At 38.5% G+C, this 21,782-nt stretch overlaps 1 long non-coding RNA gene across 1 annotated transcript in view; it reads right to left on the bottom strand.

Annotated features, from left to right (window-relative positions):
- Window positions 1-21,782, bottom strand: part of LOC308689647 — a 1,235,845-nt gene that overhangs the window by 1,009,213 nt on the left and 204,850 nt on the right. The gene's annotated exons all lie outside the window — the stretch shown is intronic.

The following is a 21,782-nucleotide window of genomic DNA, read 5'->3' as shown; positions in this document are numbered from 1 at the left end:
GAAACAGAATTATTTCAAGTGTGTTGGGGTTTAGACGATTCCTCTTCTCGGACAAAATCTCTCCAGCCACAGAGGATGCAGGGGAACATAATAATGCCAGTGCCAGCTGGTATAAATGAGGACACTGATGCTTCTGTTGAGCCCAGACAGGGGAGGATCTCCTCTTTCTTGCTGGCTCCATTACCAAGAAAAAGGAAGAGGTCACAAAAAGCAAACAAATCCAAAAGGGCAATCCAAATCAAAAAGCAGTCCAGATCCAAAAATCCAAAGCAATCCAAATAATCTTATATAATTAATATAGGGAGTGAGGGAGTTTTGTGAGCTTTGCCATGGGATGGACTTTTGTGACGAGCTCTTAAAGGACATGTTTTGCCATGGACTTAATGAGCCACTTTACTATCTTATGCCTGGCAATACCCCTCTCTACACTCTGGTGAGATATATTGACTTTGCCCTTTTGTGGAGTGGCTCGTCATTTACTGTGGGCTTTACGGATGAGGAGCCCCGCAAGCTCACAGTATCCTCTAAGCCTGAGCCAATTCACATCATGCCCACTCTAATGTTGGCAACTCCAGTGCTCACATCGCTCACCAACACATTCACACCAAAGCCTCATCCTGTCATGGCCGCTGCCGAGCCTGAGCCTCACGTCAGCCCTGCCGAGCCAGAGACTGTTCACGTCATACCAGTCGTGCCTGTGTCTTCGGACAAGAGGGCCACTGCGCTTGAGTCAGCTCTGGATGATACGCCAATTATGATAGTCGTCACAGCTATGATGTGTGTGTGTGTGTGTGTGTGGGGGCAGCACACACATCGTCTCCAGCCCACGAACCTTTGCCCAAGATGGCCGCCACGCCTGAGTCTCGTCCTGAGATGGCCATCACGCCTGAGTCTCGTCCCAAGACAATTTTGGGGAGGGGCAATAGGTACCTGATTAAGGCCTCAGAGGCCGTGCCTCCTTGGCCCCATGAGCTGTCGAATCCACCCTGGCCCCCTGAAGCTATGTCATGATTCTTGTCTATTGATTCTTGTTATTTCCTGTTCTGTGCCATGGTTTGTAGTCCTTTGTAGTTTTTCTTGTTTATTAGTCTTCCCCAGGTGTTTCTGATTAGCCACGCCCCCTTGTTATCTTGTTAAGCTTGTTTGCCTGTGTATTTAAGCCCTGTCTAATTCAGTCTTTGTGGGTTCTTAACTTTGTTTGTTGGTTGTTCTGTTCCCTAGTCCTATTTCTTTGTCTAAGTCTGTAATTTGTGAAGTTGAGTTTATTTAATACCTATTGCACGTGGAGCCTGCTTCCTCCTATGCTTCAACCGATCGTTACACTTTCATTGCCAGTTCTTAATAGTTTCTGGGCTGCAAAAGAAAAACAGCAGCAGCGTGTGAACAGGACTTTTATTTTGGTCTGGTTGTGTGATGTCATAAGGCTGTGGCGCGCTCCTGCATCTGTTGTGTATCGGCTGCCGAAAGGTTTGTGTTTTTACGCATTTAAAGTGTTTAAATCAATGCAAACTGTTCAGTCAATTCAATTGTTTTTACAAGCTAGGTACAATAAATGAACAATTCTTGAAAGAAACATTGCAATGCTTTAACAATATGATGAGCGTTATTTTGGGGAGTAAATCGCATTCCCTCACAAGTAACAGGAAAGGTGCATCTCATTTCACTCTGTATAACGTGAATCAGTTTTTCATAAACACAAATTCAGGTACTGGAAAGAAGTGATGAGAGAAACTGAGTTTTTTTGAAAACTTCGGGTCAATTGCTTCGTAAAATGATTCAGTGATTTGAATCACCTCATGCTGACATCACCAGCTGCTCAAACAATGTAAATGAACGAAAACAAACACCATTAATGTGTAATGACAACTTTTACAAATCAACTGCAAATGTTTTCATGAACGTGTAATCTATTAAATTTGATGTTGTTGTGGCAGATTCAAAGTCTTTGGTTCGGGTCTCAAAGAATTTCTCAGTTGAAGTTCCAGGTCTCAGAAGAATTAACTTTATTGAACAAACAACAAAGTGAGATACCAGACTTCATGTCTTATACCTTTTTCTTAATGCTAGGTACTCAATGGGCATCTGTACAGTGTTTTTTTTCGTTAAGTTTTTGCACACATATTTGCAGTTTAATAAAGGCAAATAAATGCACAGTCTAATGCTGTCCCAACACTCTTTTTTATGTCTTCGTACTAACAGCTTACAACTTGAGTAAAACATGCTTGAGAAATTTAAGGCAATCTGTTTCCACAAGGTTTCTAAATAAACTCAACTAATTACTTCTCATTTACAGTGTATACAAGTAGTGTCATATATATTAAATATATGAAAAGAGGACATTCCTTATGTATTATTCAATACAATATATTAATTATACAATAACATTTAATAACAATCAATATTGATCATAAATATGAAATATATTTTCTTTCCGTAAGGGTTCCTTCCGTCATGACTAATCCCAACATTCCCTTCTTAACTTCCTCAATAAGATGGACATTTCAAGTCTCATCTATCCCTCAAACGCTGATTATTGACTTCTGTTGTAAAAAAACCAAGCTGATTATTAATGTTGCAAGATGGCTAGATTTAGTTTTTCATATTTCTAGGGTATTCCTCTCAAATCGGAGTCACTGGAGCTTTGTTCTTTTGTGGAACCTGAAAAAACATGTTTAAAACACAGTTTTTATACTATTGTTTTTTTTATTAAGATATTTTGTAACAAAAATTACATATTTTGTAGGAGGCATATGAATATTTAAAGTAATATACTGTAGAATGGGTCCTTGCAGAAGAAACAGCTTTCTATGCTTGACAAACAAAATATAATTGTGCAAGATTAGCAAATTCATAACTTAACCATGATTCCATTCAATGTAAATTCATTTATATCCCTTCACCTGCACACATGAAATAATTTTTAGCCTTTTATTTTTATTTACAAATATTTAAGTTTGATTATTCAGAGGAATTAGTCAAAATATGGCTTTCACCCTCCATCAAGAAAAAGTTTTAAAAAAGACTGAATAAAATAGTTTACGAGCTTTACATCAATAATATTAACAGCTATAAAAGAAGACACTCGTATAACATGTTTTCACAGAGGAATGATCATCTAATGAAGGCTTTCTGAGCTTGACAAAAATGTAATATATAATATAACTATAAATATACAAAAAATAACAGTTACAGTTAAATATAATTGAAGTTTGACAGTTTCATTAATTATTTGAGCTGATACATGCAATATAAGACTATACAATGTAAAGTCATTTAAGATTTCCATTTACCATGTAGGCATGAAGTACTTTTTTGTTTTTGTATTTTGCAAGCATTTATTCCATATTCAGCTTTTATATCAAATAAACAAAAACTATTAAGAGTCAGTCTGTAAACATACCTTTGCCTTCCACCCAAAAAAATCTTAAGTGCTTAAAGTTATTTAATTTACATCACTAGTTTTAATAGCTGTAATATTAAGAAACTTGAATGTTTTAATATTATTTGCAGAAAGAAGCTGAGACTGTAGGTCAATTCACACTGAACCAACAGATGACAACAGACACTTCATGTCGGATCAGTGTGTCACCCCGGTTGAAGAGCACCAATTGAAGAATCTCACTACTATAGTAGGTGAAAAGAAGTATGTGAAATTATTAATATGTTTGAAATCACAGTATTCGTATAACATTAGACAAAAAACAAAATGACCTACAGCTTCTGCCAAGATTTTGAAGTTCACATCCAATAAATATTTTACTATCCATATGGGAGAAGATTTGTGAATGGTAATCACACAACGCGCTCTATAACTCACATGATAATGCTAAAATGGCAGCGGATGTAGAACAATCAGTTTGCATTCATACTACACACATTCATGCTTGATTATTTATTTATCATTAATCAGATTTTTTTATTTTTTTTAACCATTAATTTCAAATTTTGACCATCCTTTATGCATTCGTGTATATATTTTGGTACACGGGTTCAAGGTTTAACGTGATGTTGCAGTGTTTTTCTTGGGTAACTTTTGATGTCTTTGGGTTTGAGTCCACAGCAGAGACATCTGAAGGACTTCCAGTACCGCTGCCTGACCTGGACAAGAATAAGACGAGGGGAGTTGAGTGACTTCATGGCATCAATTTAACCTCTGAAACTCATGAACCACAATGGAATTGGTTTCAAATAAACAGGTAAGAAAAGTGTTTTAAAAGAATATATTTGCATTTTCAGTAAATGCTGATAAATACTGATGCTTTTTTTCCTTCCATATACTGCCTCTGGAGACAGTGAAATGATCTTCCTATGGATCAGGATTATAAAATGACTAAAATCATTAATGACGACAAAATAGAGAAAAGATTTTAAACTCTGATTTTACCTTGAGAAAGCCAAGCCTAAAAGTTTAAAGTAGTTTTAAAAGCTTAGAGTTGAAGATGACTACTGTTATGCAGTCAGACAGAAAGACAGACAGACAAACAGAAGATCAAAACATTCTGTGTTTGTTTGAATTTTGACAGATGGTGTTTGAATAGTTTTGGCTCTCTTCCATTTCTTTCCTGTGACAGAATGTTCAAGAGTAGTAACAGATTAAAACAACTGCTTTTGACATTTCTCTCTAAAAGACACAGATTGATGAAATAAGAACAGAACCTCTTCTAGAACCTCTTCTTCTTCTTCCAAAATACAGTAGTCTTCCATATCCAGACTTCTCATGGAATATTGTGGTAAAATGAGTGATGTCTGAACCACTGATCTATACAGAGAACTGGATTTCTCATGAAATCATAAAAAGTGAAGCCACCACGTCGTAACTTTGGTATTCCCTAGTACATCAGCATAATGTTTTACAAATGGGAAAGCATTGTACTGTTGTGTTGTAGTGTTGCTTTTATTTATAAAGTATGCAAACTGCAAATGATTTCATTAACATAATGATTTTTGAAGCTGTTAATGATTTAAATGTTAGTTAAATTAATAATTAATTCAACATGTAGTAACTGAGAGCGAATAAGACCGACTCCTTCAAACTTATCAAGAGGCAGAATTCCACACAAATTCCAAATCAACAATCTAGGAGCATAAATAAATTGGATGCTATCCAGTCTGAGCTGACCAACTTTAAAACAACGAACGCTTGCAAGTTATGAAGTTTAACGAGACAGATTGCTTTGGAGATGGCACAACCCTTCAACACCACAACCCTAACCCTTCTAAGCAACAATAGAAGGGTTAAATTAATGATTGATGGTTCTTTCTGGTCATGTCTCATAAAGTGCATATATTGCTGCTGGGAAAAAAAGTAGTGATTCTTTCAAAATTCCCTACAAGTTAATTAATAATTCCCTTTGAGCCAAATTGACCTGTTTCCCTTACAAACAACATATACATAACACTTTACCCATATGGAAACTAATTCTAGTAAAATGGCATAGAATTTGCAGTCTTGAAAAGTCTGAAATAGCTTTTGCTCAATCAGGACATAGAATACACTCATCATAACTCAGATAAATAATGATGACTGATTTATTTCTGAGATGATGCATGGCAAACTTTGAATATTAATACAATATAGTGCAATATAGTAACAGAGGCTTGTATATTTAATATTATTTAATAAAATGTATTGTATATTTGAATTAATTTTTATGCAAATAAGCCCACATATGTTCATGCTTAATAATTCCTGCATAATTACATACATAAAGAAATATATTTTGTGTTATGTCAGTTACCTGTGTTGGTAGTGTGGAGCAGACACACTCAATGTAACGATTTCAATATATGACTTATCCTATCGGAAAAGACCATAAACATTACAGATAACATCTGAAGTAACAATTAATTTACATACATATATCGTGCGACTGATACGCTGCAAATCGGGTGATTGTAGGTTAGTGCTTTGGCTGTCATTTAATGATGCCCTTTGTTGGTAGGGAATAGTAATATGGCCACTCAAACACTTCTGGTGGCTTCACCGCCTGATGGCACTTAAGAACGCAATGCACAATCCAGTCATTATACAGTGGTTTTTCATTTTTCATTACATCAGTGGTCTTACTTCATTATTGAGAATACAGTTGATAAGGAAGATGAAGGTTCCCTGCTGGCAGTTCAAGATCAGGAAGGCCATGTACACACTGCAGCTAATTTCGGCTGTCAATTCACCTTTTAGTGCTTATCCTGTTCTGTACACACACAGTTCAGTCATTTACAGGAGTGACAACTGCATTCCACAACCAAATTAACTCCAGAAAAATACAGGTAATGACATCCACATTTACAAAAATTACACGCAGTGTGTACTGAACATTAGGGCAGAGAGGAGGAGCTAGACGTCATTTTGACTCTGCAGTGAGCACCACTTGAGCTTAAACAACAAGCCCAAAATACAGGTGAATAGGGTAAAAATTTTTAATAATAGATATCACCATGAAACTTCCTCCGTTGATTACTTACACAAGTATATAAAAAAATGTATTACAAGTTTTAGAAATGTTTGTTTAATTATGCAAATTATGCATTATCTCATTAAATATGCATGATTTTGCATATATTTTCGGTAGATAGATCTGAACATATGATAAAGCCAGGTGCAAAATTATTTTTTCATTTTGTTTACACACAAGATGAAAAAAACATTCAGAGGGATTTCAGGATATATGCTGTCATTACCTAGGAAATCAAAATATACTGTCCATAGCCTTAAAAAAATAGATTTTCGCCATACTTTTTTGATTAAAATGTCACATAAATCAGGCCAGGAATGATTTATTAACAAATCCCTCTGAAAATATCTTCAGGATACTGCTAAGTGTATAACTGGAAAGTTTGGTGTACATAGGTGCTACATAGGCTGCGATGTTTCTACTGGAGAATGACAAAAACTCATTTTGAGAAAACATCCATTAAAGATTTAAATAGCTCTAAATGAGATTTCGTCCTTAACTTTAAATCCGCCTTTGGACATTCACGATTGGTTACTGATAGAAAGGAAATGCCCATATTTGGGTTACATAGCGTTGTGCAGGAGACTCGGAGCTTTACAAGGATACCGGTCATGACAGACTTCAGTAAACAGACGGATCTCAGCATGTCGTGTTGGAATGTCAATCATCACAGTTTCGAGAGTCATGTGTCCCGTACAAACATTGAATGATAATTAACAGGACTCAATCCCGCATTTAAATGCGGTTGTCACTCCTGAAACTTTACAGTGTGTATGTGACTGAAGAAGACCTCCAGCTCCTTATTGCCATTAGTGAAGAAACCCAGAATCCAGAAGCAACCAAGAACCACAAACTGAGCCCGTGTTGAAATAGTATTTCAGGTGTTGACTGTTTGACCTTTCTAATCTTGAGCGTGACATTGTATTTTTATCAGATAGCAGAATTGTCACAAAAGCCTGAGCTGTTTTATCTCCTTTTAAAGAAATAATAAAAAAATAAAACAACTCACAGTTCCCTGACATAGCCTTCAGGAACCCGCCTGACACCAGAGTGACCCACTATCCAATCACACATACGAGTCCACCGACAAAGGGCAAAGGTCAACAGGGCCGAACTGAGGAACACCAGCCCCACGATCACACACACCAAAATCAACAGGTCCAGCGATGAATCGCTCTGAGAAAACATGTCAGAGTAAATGAGTGCCATATCTATGCTGTTCTTGAATGGTCACTATAAATGTTGACCATCCACTGGTTTAACTTGTCTTTCATACCTCAGATGGGCGGATGGTTTGCATGAGAGCGAATGTGGACAGATGAACACAGGAACACACAGTGTAGCTGCTGTTAGTCTTTAAAACAGAACAACCATCTACAATCCACTCACTGATATTCCAGTACACACAGGACAGGGAACCGCTGGGGTCAAACTCCTGCAAAAAGAAGAAACAACATGCAGAAAATATTACAACATGTGAATATTAGATGTCTTCAGATGTTCATCAGATCTCAGGTTGGACAAAAACACATTTCAGTCTCTCACTCTGATGTGTTTGAGGGTGAAGTTGACTGGTTTGGTGAGTTTAGTGTTGGTGGTTTTGGGAAGAGTAGCTAAGATCACAGCGGACATCATGGTTTTAATCGTGTCATTTGGTGTGTTGAAGAAGTCGGGCTTAAGTAGATTCTCCATTGTGTTATAACTCATGAAGGCCACAGCAGCTGATCCTGTGTGATAGAAACAGAAGCATGCATTTACATCTGTGTTAAAACAACAACAAATTAAAAAGTAATTAACTGAGTTTTAGTGGTGATGGTATGACATCAATACGACACAATATATCACACACCTTCACTGTTGTTCTTGGCGATCCCAATGAGATCGATGTCCGCAAAAGAATATGTTGTGTCAAGTTGAGGGATTTTATCTAAGATTACATTTGGTCCAACCATGAAGACGTGTCCCTCTGATTATAAACAAACAGGCAGTTATAGGCTAATTTATTTGCTAAATTTATCTTTTTTATGAAAGTCCAATTTACAGACAATGACAAACAAATGTAATGACTATTTACTATTGTTGGGTATTCATCTGTGATTGTTAAAGCTAAAATGTCCTTAAAATCAAACCCTGTAATTGATTAATACTATAAGCTGCACAGACTTTCTGTTTTATTGTTGGATAAATGTCTTGTCAATGTTGATTGTTTTTAGGCAGTATATTAACAAAACACAATGTGGTCACCGCAAACCATGAACTTAACTGTAAGTGAACCTGTGTTTACTGTTTTCTTTTCTTTTTTCCAAGACATTTCTACCAAAAAAAACAGATGAATTTGCACCAAAATTCTGACCCTTGACATCAGCAACAAAAAGATACAGGCAGTGTTTTCTGCTCTCTGTTATATACAGTAGTTACTAAAAAAGGTGATAGTTAAAAAGGTAATGTGTATTTGGTGTGCTGTCCGAGGGTTGGGATAGGGATAGTTAGAAGTGAGGAGATTGGGTGGTGGAGGGATGCTCCTCCCGAACTTTATTAATAAAACCTCATGTCTCACATACCTACAGTGTCAAGAGTAAAACTGACATCGGCACTCGTGTCTGTTGGCTTCACCCATGTAGATATGAGTTTCTCGCTAATTTTTAACACACGGTTTCCATAGGAGGCTAGTTCAGTTGGGCTGACTGATGATGATGACTCTAAAATCTTCTCTGAAGCGATGAAGGTCATATTCAAAATGCTGATCACAGTCTAGTTTATTGATCAGAGAAATACAGTTATTTTACATGTAAGTATTGAGAGGCGATAAGAAAAATGTCAATCATTATGTAACTGACATAGATTTGATTATTTTAAAAACTTACATCCAAAGGAAGCTCTTGATTAGTAATGTTCTCTATCTGGTCAAGAAGATTTTGAAAACATCCTGTAGAGTTCTGACTCTGAAATGACAATTGAGCTTTATGAATTTAAAGACTTAAAGACTCTGTGCACTGTTTATATGTAAATATTCAGCTTACCCTGCATTGATCCAGCATATTATCCAGACCTGTAGTGAGGGAACTCATCATTATAACATGAATACAGTAAAATCAAACATCACAATTCAGTCTAGAAACATGCTTACCTGTATTATACTCGCAGAAGCAGGAGGAGTTGGTACGACTGTGGCATGTACAGGTGTCCTTATCACCAACACAGTTACAGTTATTAATCCAGCATTTGTACTGGTATTGGTTTTGATTCTGATATAGGTAGTAAAAATCATGCATTCTTGTGTTGCAGTGCATGCGGTACTGAGCACCAGTGCAGACTTACGTGTCATTAAAAAACACACATTGAGAGAGTCTCAATGGACTAACCGCTGTAGGGATAGTGATGTTATTGTTGTACGTCTCACAGAAACAGGAAGACAAACTGCTACTGTAGCAGGTGCAGGTGTCCTTATCACCAAAACAGAAACAGCCATTGTTCACACACTGGTACTGGTGCTGGAACTGATTTTTCCAGTAGTAGAAATCATGCCTTCTTGTATTGCAGTACATGTGGTACTGAGCACCAGTGCAGATGTATGTGTCGTTATAAAGCACACAGCCAAAAGCTGGACTAACTGCTCTATTGAGAGCAACAATATTACCATAAGTCTCACAGAAGCAGGAGGATAACCTGATACTGTAGCATGTACAGGTGTCCTTATCACCAACACAGTCACAGTTATTATTAAAACAATGGTAATCGTTGATACTGTAATGGAAGTTGTGTACACTTGTGTTGCAGTACATGTGGTACTGAGCACCAGTGCAGATGTATGTATTGTTATAAAGCCCACAGTCATAGACTGGACGAACTGCTGTAGTGAGGGCAATGATATTGCCATAAGTCTCACAGAAGCAGGAGGACCAAACGCTACTAGAGCACATACAGGTGTCCTTATTACCAATACAGTCACAGCCTTTGTTCACACACTGGTACAGGTACTGACTCTGATATTTTTGGTAGGAGAAGTCATGCATTTGTGTGTTGCAGTACATGCGGTACTGAGCACCAGTGCAGATGTATGTGTTGTGTTGTAGCAAACAGTCAGGGTCTGTGACTGGACTAACTGATGCAGGGATAGGGATGTTATTGCTGTAAGTCTCACAGAAGCAGGAGGACAGAGAGCTACGAGAGCAGGTACAGGTGTCCTTATCACCAACACAGTAACAGTTATTACTCCAGCATTCGTACTGGTATTGGTTTGTGTATCTATATCTCAGGTAGTAGAAATTATGCATTCTTGTGTTGCAGTACATGCGGTACTGAGCACCAGTGCAGATGTACGTGTCATTATAAAGACCACAGTTGTAGACTGGACGAACTGCTGCAGGGGTGCTATTGCTGTTAGTCTCACAGAAGCAGGAGGACAGAGTGCTACTGGAGCATGTGCAAGTGTCTTTATCACCAATGCAGTTACAGTTATTATTTAAACAATGGTAATGGTTGATTCTGTAATGGAAGTCGTGTTCACTTGTGTCGCAGTACATGCGGTACTGAGCACCAGTGCAGATGTATGTGTTGTTGTAAAGCCCACAGTTATAGACTGGACTAACTGCTGTAGGGATAGTGATGTTATTGCTAATATTCTCACAGAAGCAGGATGAAGTATTATAGTAGCATGCACAGGTGTCATTATTACCAACACAGTTACAGTCATTGCTAATGCACTGGTATTGGTCGTGGTTTTGGGATATCTGGTAGTAGAAACGATGCATTCTTGTGTTGCAGTGCATGCGGTACTGAGCACCAGTGCAGATGTACGTGTCATTATCAAGATCACAGTCCACAACTAAACGAACTGCTGCTCTTGATTCAGTGGCAGTGGTGGATATTATACCTGAGAATGAGAAAGATGTGGTCAAAGTAAACACAAATACCAAAACAGGTGAATTTCATACATGTTTATCACCTTTAATTTAATTTGAAACACATTTTGAGTTAACACTGTTTTTTTTTGTTTTGTTTTTTTTTAATCTGATGACAATTTTTTCAGGTGTCTATTTATACTCTTGGTGATGCACTTACATTACATCACCTGACCATTCTGTCGGCCAATAAAATTGCCGTATTTTTCACACGTGCACTGTTTATTTGTTCTGATTCATAGTATCCATTCTTTAAAATGTAATAAATATTTTCAAAGTATTTCATTTGGAGTATGAATTTGGAATGCATTTTTGAAATTAGATTAACAGGTCTGTTAAATTGCATCCTTATATAGACAACAACCAAGTACTAAGAAATTAATGTAACTAATTATATAAAAAAAACAAAAAGGTAATATGGTTCACAGGGTTAACAGACATTTGTTTAAAGAAAACACTACTGGCTTACACTTACAGAGGATTAAAGAGATGACAGTCAACATTGACCATTCAACACCTGTCATGAAAAAACAAGACAAATATTAAAACGTCTAATGTTTTTCTACTGTTATACTTACATTTATGCATTTGGCAGACGCTTTTATCCAAAGCAACTAACATGGCATTCAAGGTACACATTTTACATTTTGTTAGTTTTTGCTTTTCCTGGGAATCGAAACCATGACCTTGGCGTTGCTAGCGCCAACGCTCTACTGTTTGAGCTACAGGAAAGCCTATACTTAGAATTGTTTTTCAAAGGAGATCTTTAGCACTGACTGTTAGACACTTAAGTTTCAAACAATCAATGTCTGTTCAAACAGTTTTGTAAATTTCTGGAGCCATACTAATTATTTGGGCAAATGAGGACATAACGAGGCTTATTAAGCTTATGGCCACTCACAGAAAAAAAATATTACTAACTGATTACAACCCTAACACACAACTACTGATCGACGATGTTGCAACTACTCACTGACTACATCACAAAGTTATGTTGTAGCAAGGAATCCAGGAAAATTACTTTTCCGGTTGTGACAATATAATCGGCTACATTTCCACAACGAAAGTTTGGTCATCAAATTATGTTGCAGTTAAGTAACAGCCAAGTATTATGGTTAGGGACCGTTCGGTATTTATGGAATGGACCACCGGAGGAAAATAGGGGAGGGTCATGTCTTTTTATTCTTTGTTGAGGGGAGGGTCATCCAAATTTTTTTAGTCTAGGGGGAGAGTCACCTAACTTTTGTATTCATGAAAACAGCAAAATTTCAAAGTGGCTTGTTTTGTGCATATTTTTCCATGTAGCTCCATGACCATGTAGCTCTGTCAGTCTCGGCCCCCCATCGCTAGCAGATGGGTCTGACCCAACAACAATCCAGTTTGGCGCTGTTTGACAGTGTGTGCGCGCTTCGGGCGTACGCACTCAGAAAAAGTGCATCATGTCAGAACAGAACGCCAATGAAATGTTTACCCGCAAAGCTTTAAAGCACGAGCAAATAATCAAGTTTTGTGATTGCGAATAAGTGCAGTGTCCTGTGAGTGTAACTCTACCGCTGCATTAACCTGTTAACCGTTGCCAGAGCGCGGGCGCACTGAAGCGTTTTTTTTTTATAAATAGTTCAAAGTTACTATCAGATTTAATGTTATACCTTGACAAACTATACATCATTACAAAGATATAAGACTCAAGTTTCAGAATTTGACCACTATTGTATTCTGAGAAACTTATAGCGACAGTTATTTCTTAATTTGTGTCAGGAGTTATGAAATGAAAAAATGAGTCGATACCTTTGATATGAATTATGCGCGTCAGCCGCTTTCATTCATAAAAAAACTCCCGTGCCGTCGTCATGACAGCGATACACAAAACAACGTCCTTCCGGGCTTTTAGCTAAAAAATGTGCAGATTTGGAGAAATATTGATATATTCTCATAGGTTTACATCAGATTTCTATAGACAGGAATAATATTTATTGAATTTATACCCAAATGCGTCGATGTAATCATTATGAGCGTTTGTATACTCTGTTAATGTGTTTTCAATTCATACCAATAGCCTGAGGGCGCCCTCACCGCCCTGTGCACAGTATTAGAACATGAAGAAGTGCCATAATCATGTGACAATCCAGGAAGCCTCGAACACACACACAGCTAACAACAGATCGCGCTGTAACTATGGCTGTAACATGGAGATACAGTCGTTTTGAAGACAATAAACATGTTTGCTATGATATTTGAGTTACCTGTGTTTTTCAATCCATGCCAGGTATTTCCATAATAATAGATTATATTTATAATGTAATGCTAATCTATATAGACTATCATTGTGCAGAACAGTATACAATAGTATATTTTCTGTCTGATTTTTTTATCTGAAGCCAAATTAGATCACAGAAAATTATTTAAAATACTCGATTTGCTTTATAAAGTAAGTTTATAAGCACAAACATGGTTTTAATCTCATAAATTGTCGTGTATTGATGGTGTGCTAAGCTAACATGCTAGCTAGCCCATAGGTGCACCTGCCACCTAGAAGTTATATTTTTATTATTTTTTGAATGCTTACTGAAATGTTTCTTTATTCAAGAAATGCATTTAAAACAGTTTAGAATGTAAGGGTGAACTTTGAGAAAGGAAATTAGTGACTGAAACCATATGAATAGCATGTGAATAGCCAGTCGTTAGTAACTATAATGCAGACAAAAGAAATGCATATTTAAAGCCATAGCCAGGCTGGAGAAGTGTGAATGTGTGCAGGGGGAGACTGAGACTGAATGGGGCTCGTTTGCACCACAAAACAATACTGCATAGATGGTAAGAAGATGACAATAAATATCAGTAGCATTTTAGCATCAAATCAAAATAAAGTCACATGACATGGTCTTGAAAAACATTTCACTAAATACAGAGTTTTGGACTTATTATCTTAAGATTTTAAACATAAAATGTTTAGACATGTGGCATTAGCTGTAGTGCATTTCTAGATTGCTCCAGGGCCAACTTCAATTTTATTTTCATGAGGATGTTTCATAAAAAATAATTTCTAATAACTTTACAAAACTTTGAAGCTATTTATAACAATTTTTGTCATTATGACAATAATTAATTCTACATTACAATAAACTGCCAGGTGTCAGCTTTCAAATGAGATCATACTTGTGCTTTTAGTACAAAGGGTTCATGAACTGTATCTGTTTCAGTTTGGGTATGTCATTTCTTGGGATTTTTCAAAAGTGGGGTTGCAGCTTAACAGGTTAACATGTGATGTGAATGTACGTCGAGTTTTACAGTATTGGGACTGAGGCACCAGAACTGCAGCTGATAGGATGTGTGCTGTCGGTCACGAGCGTCGAGGCCGCGATCAGCTATGGTCTCGTTTACGCCGGCTCCAACATGCCACCACGAAGCCTGGATATTTCCGCAGCGGAAGACGCGAGTCAGGTCTAGACCAAGAAAACTCTCTCCGACCCTCCCGGTTTTCGAGATATCCACACAAAACCGCTTCTCCCCTCTTCGCGAAACAGAACGCGATGCTGTGATCATCGGTGATTCCATCGTTCGACACGTACAAGCTACGTTAAATAAAAGTAAGGTGCATAGTCACTGCTTTCCTGGTGCTCGTGTTTCTGAAATCGCTGCTCACGTTCCCGAGATTCTGAACGAGCGCGTCGGAACTGTGGTCCTGCACGCGGGAGGGGCCGACATCAGACTGCGACAGACAGAGGTTCTGAAGAAAGACTTCAGGAATCTGATCGATACGGTACGCAGCACATCGCCTGATATAACGATCATTGTCAGGACCGCTTCCCACGTACCGACTAGGTCATGAAAAGTTTAGTAGATTATTCGCGCTAAATGAATGGTTAATATCATGGTGCAATGAGCAGAAACTGCTCTTTGTAAATAATTGGAATCTGTTTTGGGAGCGTCCTAGGCTTTACCGTGCTGATGGCTTACACCCAAGCAGATTCGGATCGGATCTTCTGTCAGATAACATCTCCAAAATGTTAAATACCTTTTGACTAGTAACCAAAAGTTCAAATCATAGTCTCTGCTGCACCAAATTAACTGATATAAATAGTGTAGAACATTGCATAGAAACTGTGTCTATTCCTCGTTTAGTGAGATCAAATAATAAATCTACTGCAGGATCTAGAAAAAATCTAATTGTTATTAAACCAGAAAATGTTGCTATTAGTAACCAAAAACAATTTCTAAAGCTAGGTCTTCTAAACATTAGATCACTCACACCTAAGGCAGTTATTGTAAATGAAATAGTCACGGATAATAGCTTCGATGTACTTTGCCTTACTGAAACTTGGCTTAAACCTAATGATTATTTCGGTCTAAATGAGTCTACTCCATTAGGATACTCCTATAAGCACGAACCCCGTCTGATTGGTCGTGGCGGCGGTGTTGCAGCGGTCTATAGAGATATTCTCAATGTTACTCAGAAAACGGGTTATAAGTTTATTTCGTTTGAAATACTTGTACTAAATGTTACGCTCTTAGATGTTAGAAAAAAATCCATATTATCTCTAGCCTTGGCTACCGTATATAGACCGCCTGGGCCTTACGCTGATTTCCTAAAAGAGTTTGCAGATTTTCTCTCAGATCTATTGGTCAATGTAGATAAAGCATTAATTGTTGGAGATTTTAACATACACGTAGATAATCCAAATGATGCGTTAGGGGCTGCGTTTATAGATTTATTAAATTCCTTTGGGGTCAAACAAAACGTCACCGGATCAACTCATCGTCTTAATCACACACTCGATTTAATTATATCATATGGATCCGATCCAACCGATATAGATATCATTCCACAAAGTGATGATGTCACTGACCATTACTTTGTAACTTGCATATTACGTACTGCTGTAATATGTCATGCGGCGCCGCGTTTTCGACCAGGCAGAACAATCCTTCCATCCACCATAGATAATTTCTCGAGTTGCTTGTCTGATCTGTCTCAGCTGCTGCCTGAACCCAAACAAACAGATGAACTAAAAGAACTAACTAGCACTATGAGCACCATTCTCTCTAGATTATTAGATGTTGTTGTACCCGTTAGATTAAAAAAGGTCACAGAGAAAATTAAAGCACCATGGTACAATAATACTATGCATGTTCTAAAGAGAGAAACCCGTAATTTAGAGCGTAAATGGAAACAAACTAATTTAGAGGTCTTTAGAATCGCGTGGAAAGACAGTATGTCACGTTATAAAAAGGCCCTAAAAGCGGCCAGGGCTGAGCATCTCCGCAAACTAATAGAAAACAACCAAAACAATCCTAGGTTTTTATTTAACACCGTGGCTAGACTAACAAATAAACAGACGTCACCCGAACAAAATATCCCGTTACAGTTTAGTAGTAAAGATTTCATGAACTTCTTCACTGAGAAAATAGAAAACATCAGAACCACAATTGTAAACGTTCAATCCTCAATCGCACCTAATAATTCAGCCTCAATTTTCCCCCCGCAAGAACAATTACAGTGCTTTACAACTATAGAACAAAAAGAGTTAAATAAACTTATCACTTCATCTAAAACAACAACATGTTTATTAGATCCTATACCAACTAAACTACTGAAGGAAGTGTTACCTGTAGTGGAAGAGCCTCTTCTCAATATTATTAACTCGTCTTTATCTTTAGGTCATGTTCCAAGAACATTTAAACTGGCAATGATAAAACCTCTCATTAAGAAACCACAATTAGACCCGCATAATCTAGCAAATTATAGACCCATTTCAAATCTACCTTTTATGTCTAAAATACTAGAAAAAGTTGTGTCCACTCAACTGGGCTCTTTCTTGCAAGAAAATGATATCTATGAAAAGTTTCAGTCAGGATTCAGGCCGCATCATAGCACTGAAACTGCGCTCGTTAAAATCACAAATGATTTACTCTTAGTTTCTGACCAAGGCTGCATCTCAATACTAGTTTTACTTGATCTAAGTGCTGCGTTCGATACTATAGATCATACAATACTCTTAGATCTACTACAAAATTATACTGGTGTTCAAGGACAAGCATTAAGCTGGTTTAGATCATACTTATCAGACCGCTACCATTTTGTCTATTTAAATGGAGAAAAATCGATCATAATTCCAGTAAACTATTGAGTGCCGCAGGGATCTGTGTTGGGCCCTCTGTTATTCTCAATATATATGCTGCCACTTGGAAATATTATAAGGAAACATGGAATTAGTTTCCATTGTTATGCTGATGACACTCAAATATATATTTCATCACGGCCAGATGAAAACGCTAAATTATCCAAATTGACAGAGTGTGTTAAAGATATAAAAGATTGGATGACGCGTAATTTTCTTTTATTAAATCCAGACAAGACAGAGGTAATACTTATCGGTTCAAAAAACCGCCCACAGAACCTCTCACAATACAACTTTGACATCGTAGGATGTCCTGTTACTTTATCCTCTACAGTAAAAGACCTGGGTGTTATACTCGATTGTAACCTGTCTTTTGAAAATCATATTTCGTATGTTACAAAAACAGCCTTTTTCCACCTTAGAAACATTGCTAAGCTACGTAATATGCTATCAGTTTCTGATGCAGAAAAGTTAGTTCATGCATTCATGACCTCGAGACTAGATTACTGTAATGCTTTATTAGCCGGTTGTCCTGCATCCTCAATAAACAAGCTACAGTTAGTCCAAAATGCAGCCGCTAGAGTTCTTACTAGATCAAGAAAATATGATCATATAACACCGATTTTATCATCACTACATTGGCTACCTATAAAGTTCCGTATTAATTATAAGGTATTGCTATTGACTTATAAAGCCCTAAACGGCTTAGCTCCAGTCTATTTAACGGATCTTCTATCACCCTATAATCCATCACGCCCTTTAAGATCAATAAATTCGAGGCTTTTGGTCATACCTAGGATATCCAGATCAACCAAAGGAGGGAGAGCATTTTCGCATTTGGCTCCAAAACTCTGGAATAGCCTTCCTGATACTGTTCGTTACTCGGACTCACTCTCCCAGTTTAAAACTAGATTAAAGACGCATCTTTTCAGCCAGGCATTCATATAATAGTGTTAATCTCACAGTTTCAAACTACAATCCGGCCTTTAGTTCATAAATGCAAGAGGAGAACTGGCCCCCGACTGAGCCTGGGTTCTCCCAAGGTTTTTTTTTTCTCCATTAGGTCACCTGATGGAGTTTTAGGACACCATTAGGTCACTTGATGGAGTTTTTCGGTTCCTTGCCACTGTTGCCTTTGGCTTGCTCAGTTGGGGATATTTTGGGGATATTTAATTTAATTTTATTCTATCAATCAATAAATTCCACTAGAAACAAACTTTGTTGTATTATTTTATTTTAATACTGTGAAGCTGCTTTGATACAATCTGTATTGTGAAAAGCGCTATACAAATATACTTGATTTGATTTGATTTGATTTGCTGTAGCGCGATACTGCCATATTTTAGTTTCCATTCTTATTGTGTTTCCACAACAATGTTAGTGAGTAAATCTACTGAAATGGCCACCATAACAGTGGAGTGTGATGTGTAAGATGAGAAAGCAGAGGTTACGCCCGTTTCACGCCCGTTTCACACATACTCCGTTTGCAGTGCGCATGCGGTGCGTATTTTTTTCCGTACCCATGTTAACAGGTTCGAGCTTTCACACTCCACGCAGATGCGGTCCGAAGATCCGTTCCAGTTGCGGTGCGTATACAGCAGAGTCTATTTCTGCTGTGCTGCAAATGGTTCATGGTCAAAATGAACACAGATTGACATGAAAATATAGTAATCTCACCATAAGTGTATTTAATTAAATAAAATGTAGTAATCTTACCATAAATGTATTTAATTAAATACTACTATTTTTTCACAGTCATCTTTTTACTTTAAGACCGGGGTAAAGCAAGGAAAACTACAATTTACCTCAACAAGGACATAATGAACAACACTCGTCTCTTTCGTGGAGGTGGAAAAACATGTGACATGCAAGATTTTATTGTATTAAAAGAAATACATCTAACGTTTTGGAGGATAAAAATTGTTAAATTAAACCTTCTTTATTGCATCACAATTTGTTGTGTAACAATACTGATTACTATAATATATTTCCAGCCAGCTATCTGAGCCACTCAGTTCAGTCATGCCATTGCACGACCCTAATTGGTCCCTCAGTTTATACATCAAACTTGCATTGCAACTGAGTGGCTCTGCTTTTACTGTGGATGTCGAGGAGGAACACAAAAGCCACGCTGTACCCACCATTCCAGAGTCTAGTCCCGTCACGACCGCTGATCCAGAGACTGTTCACGTCACGTCTGCTGAGCCAGAGACTGTTCACGTCACGTCTGCCGATCCAGAGACTGTTCACGCCACGTCCGCCGAGCCAGTGTCTCCGGACAGGATGGCCACCGCTGAGCCAGTGTCTCCGGACAGGATGGCTGCCGCCGAGCCAGTGTCTCCGGACAAGATGGCCGACGCCACGTCACCTGAGCCCTCAGCAAAGATGGCTGCGCCACCATGGTCTCCTGAACTCTCTGGTCCGCCCTGTTGCCCTGAATCGCCAGGTCCCACTGAACCGTCTGCTCCTCCCTGGCCTCCTGAAGGGTCGTCTCCTCCCTGGCCGCCTGCTCAGCCTGCTCCGCCCTAGTCGCCTGCACTGCCTGCTTCGCCCTGGCCTCCCGTCTTGCCGCAGTCTCCAGGTCCTCTTCTTCTCCACGGGCCTGGCCCTCCATCCCGCCCCCAGGTCCGCCTCTGCTCCACCTCCCTCCTGGACAATTTTAGAGCGTCTGGAAGCTGCTCCTTTGAGGGGGGGGGGCTATGTAACAGTCACCAGCTGGAGTGCCCTTGAGAGCCACCAGAGGGCACTCCACACCAGACTATTATCACTCCCTCACAAACTACATTTCCCATAACTCACCGGACTCATCATCACTGATTGCATTCACCTGTGTCTCATCACCCTGTTAGTCTCAGCCTATTTATACCATGTTCACTCATTCACTCACTGTGAAGTTTTGTATGTTGTTGCACTGCATTTCTGAGCGTATTCCCTGGTTTCATGTCTCTTGGTTTTCGGATTTTTTGCCTGTTCCGTGGATTACTCTTTTGCCTCTAACCCCAGCCTGTTTTGTTTGTTTGTTTGTTTGTTTGTTTATTTGTTTGTTTGGACAGCCTACTTGTGTTTTGACCTATTGCCTGTATATTGGATTACGTATCTGGATTGCCCCTTGATTAAAGCTGCATTTGGATCTCAACCTTCGTGTCTCGGAGCAGTTTGTAACAAAGTCATTCATTCATTCAGTATCAAAGCATGGCTGTATTTATGAATGGGTCATTGAATAATTGACTCTCACGATTCGTTCAAAGCCGCAGATTTGTTCACTAACACTGCTGCAGTTCTGCTGTGGCTTTTGTTGGAATTTGGAACTATTACTTTGTTGTAAAATAGAGCAAAAATACTGACAATACTGTGTTTAAAATGAACATCACTTAATATTACCCTTTCTTTTGTTGAACTGTTGCAGGGCTCTCAAGTGTCACGCATTGAGCGTGACAGTCACTCATTTCGGTCTTTTGTCACGCACTCCCGCCACACATTGTATTTCTCACGCGGAAAAACTATTTATGCCGCAGCGCCCAAAATTTCTCTGGCCGTGCCGATCTCACTATGGAACCGGCAGCCAGGAATCAAGCGCGTCTCCCCTAGCCGAGCCTGCCACTTATCAGCCAATCAAAAAAAAGAAAGGGGCTACACAATAGCCAATCAGAAAATAGCACTATTGTATCTGGGTAAGATACAACAACCAATGACGCAACAACCAATGAAAAAAAAGCACATCCTGGAATTGTTAACGTGATTCTGCTACAGCGTCTTCGTTCAAAGTTTCGTTCACCCATAAAGGAAACCACTGGAGCTCCGAGCATCACTTTGAGCACAGAGTAAGTCATGATGATCTCCTGTTTAGGGGGCCGATTCAAGATGGCGGCGAGACCATATGCGATTTGAATAGACCTGTAACGACTGTTGAAGATTGCTGCTCAAATTAACATTTAGAATTTAATTTTGCTGCTAAAAGTTTTTTTCACTGATTGCTCGACTGCAGTGTTATTGAATTTCATAGTTTTTTCTGCCGGTTTTCGGAAAAATAGCATCTTATTATTCAAGCTAGTTATTGCTAACTCTGCAGCTAGCATAACAGCGCAATGGAAGTGGTGGCAAATAAGGAAAAACGAACTGCCCGAGAAATACACTCTTATGCATGCCAGGCCAGTGTTTTTGAGGAGTGTGTCTCATCTCCTAACACGCCTACAAAACCTCAAATGAAAAAGGCAAGAGGCAACGAAGAACAGCCATCGCTTCTGGAACTTCAGGATACTATCATCTCTGCCGTCATTGACAAGATAAAGGAACGGGCGGATCAGACA

Source organism: Scardinius erythrophthalmus (assembly GCF_964197995.2).
Source record: "Scardinius erythrophthalmus genome assembly, chromosome: 4".
NCBI classification, from domain to species: Eukaryota; Metazoa; Chordata; class Actinopteri; order Cypriniformes; family Leuciscidae; genus Scardinius; species Scardinius erythrophthalmus.
Note: the sequence above shows the minus strand (reverse complement) of the source record. Positions and strands in the feature narration are given on the sequence as shown.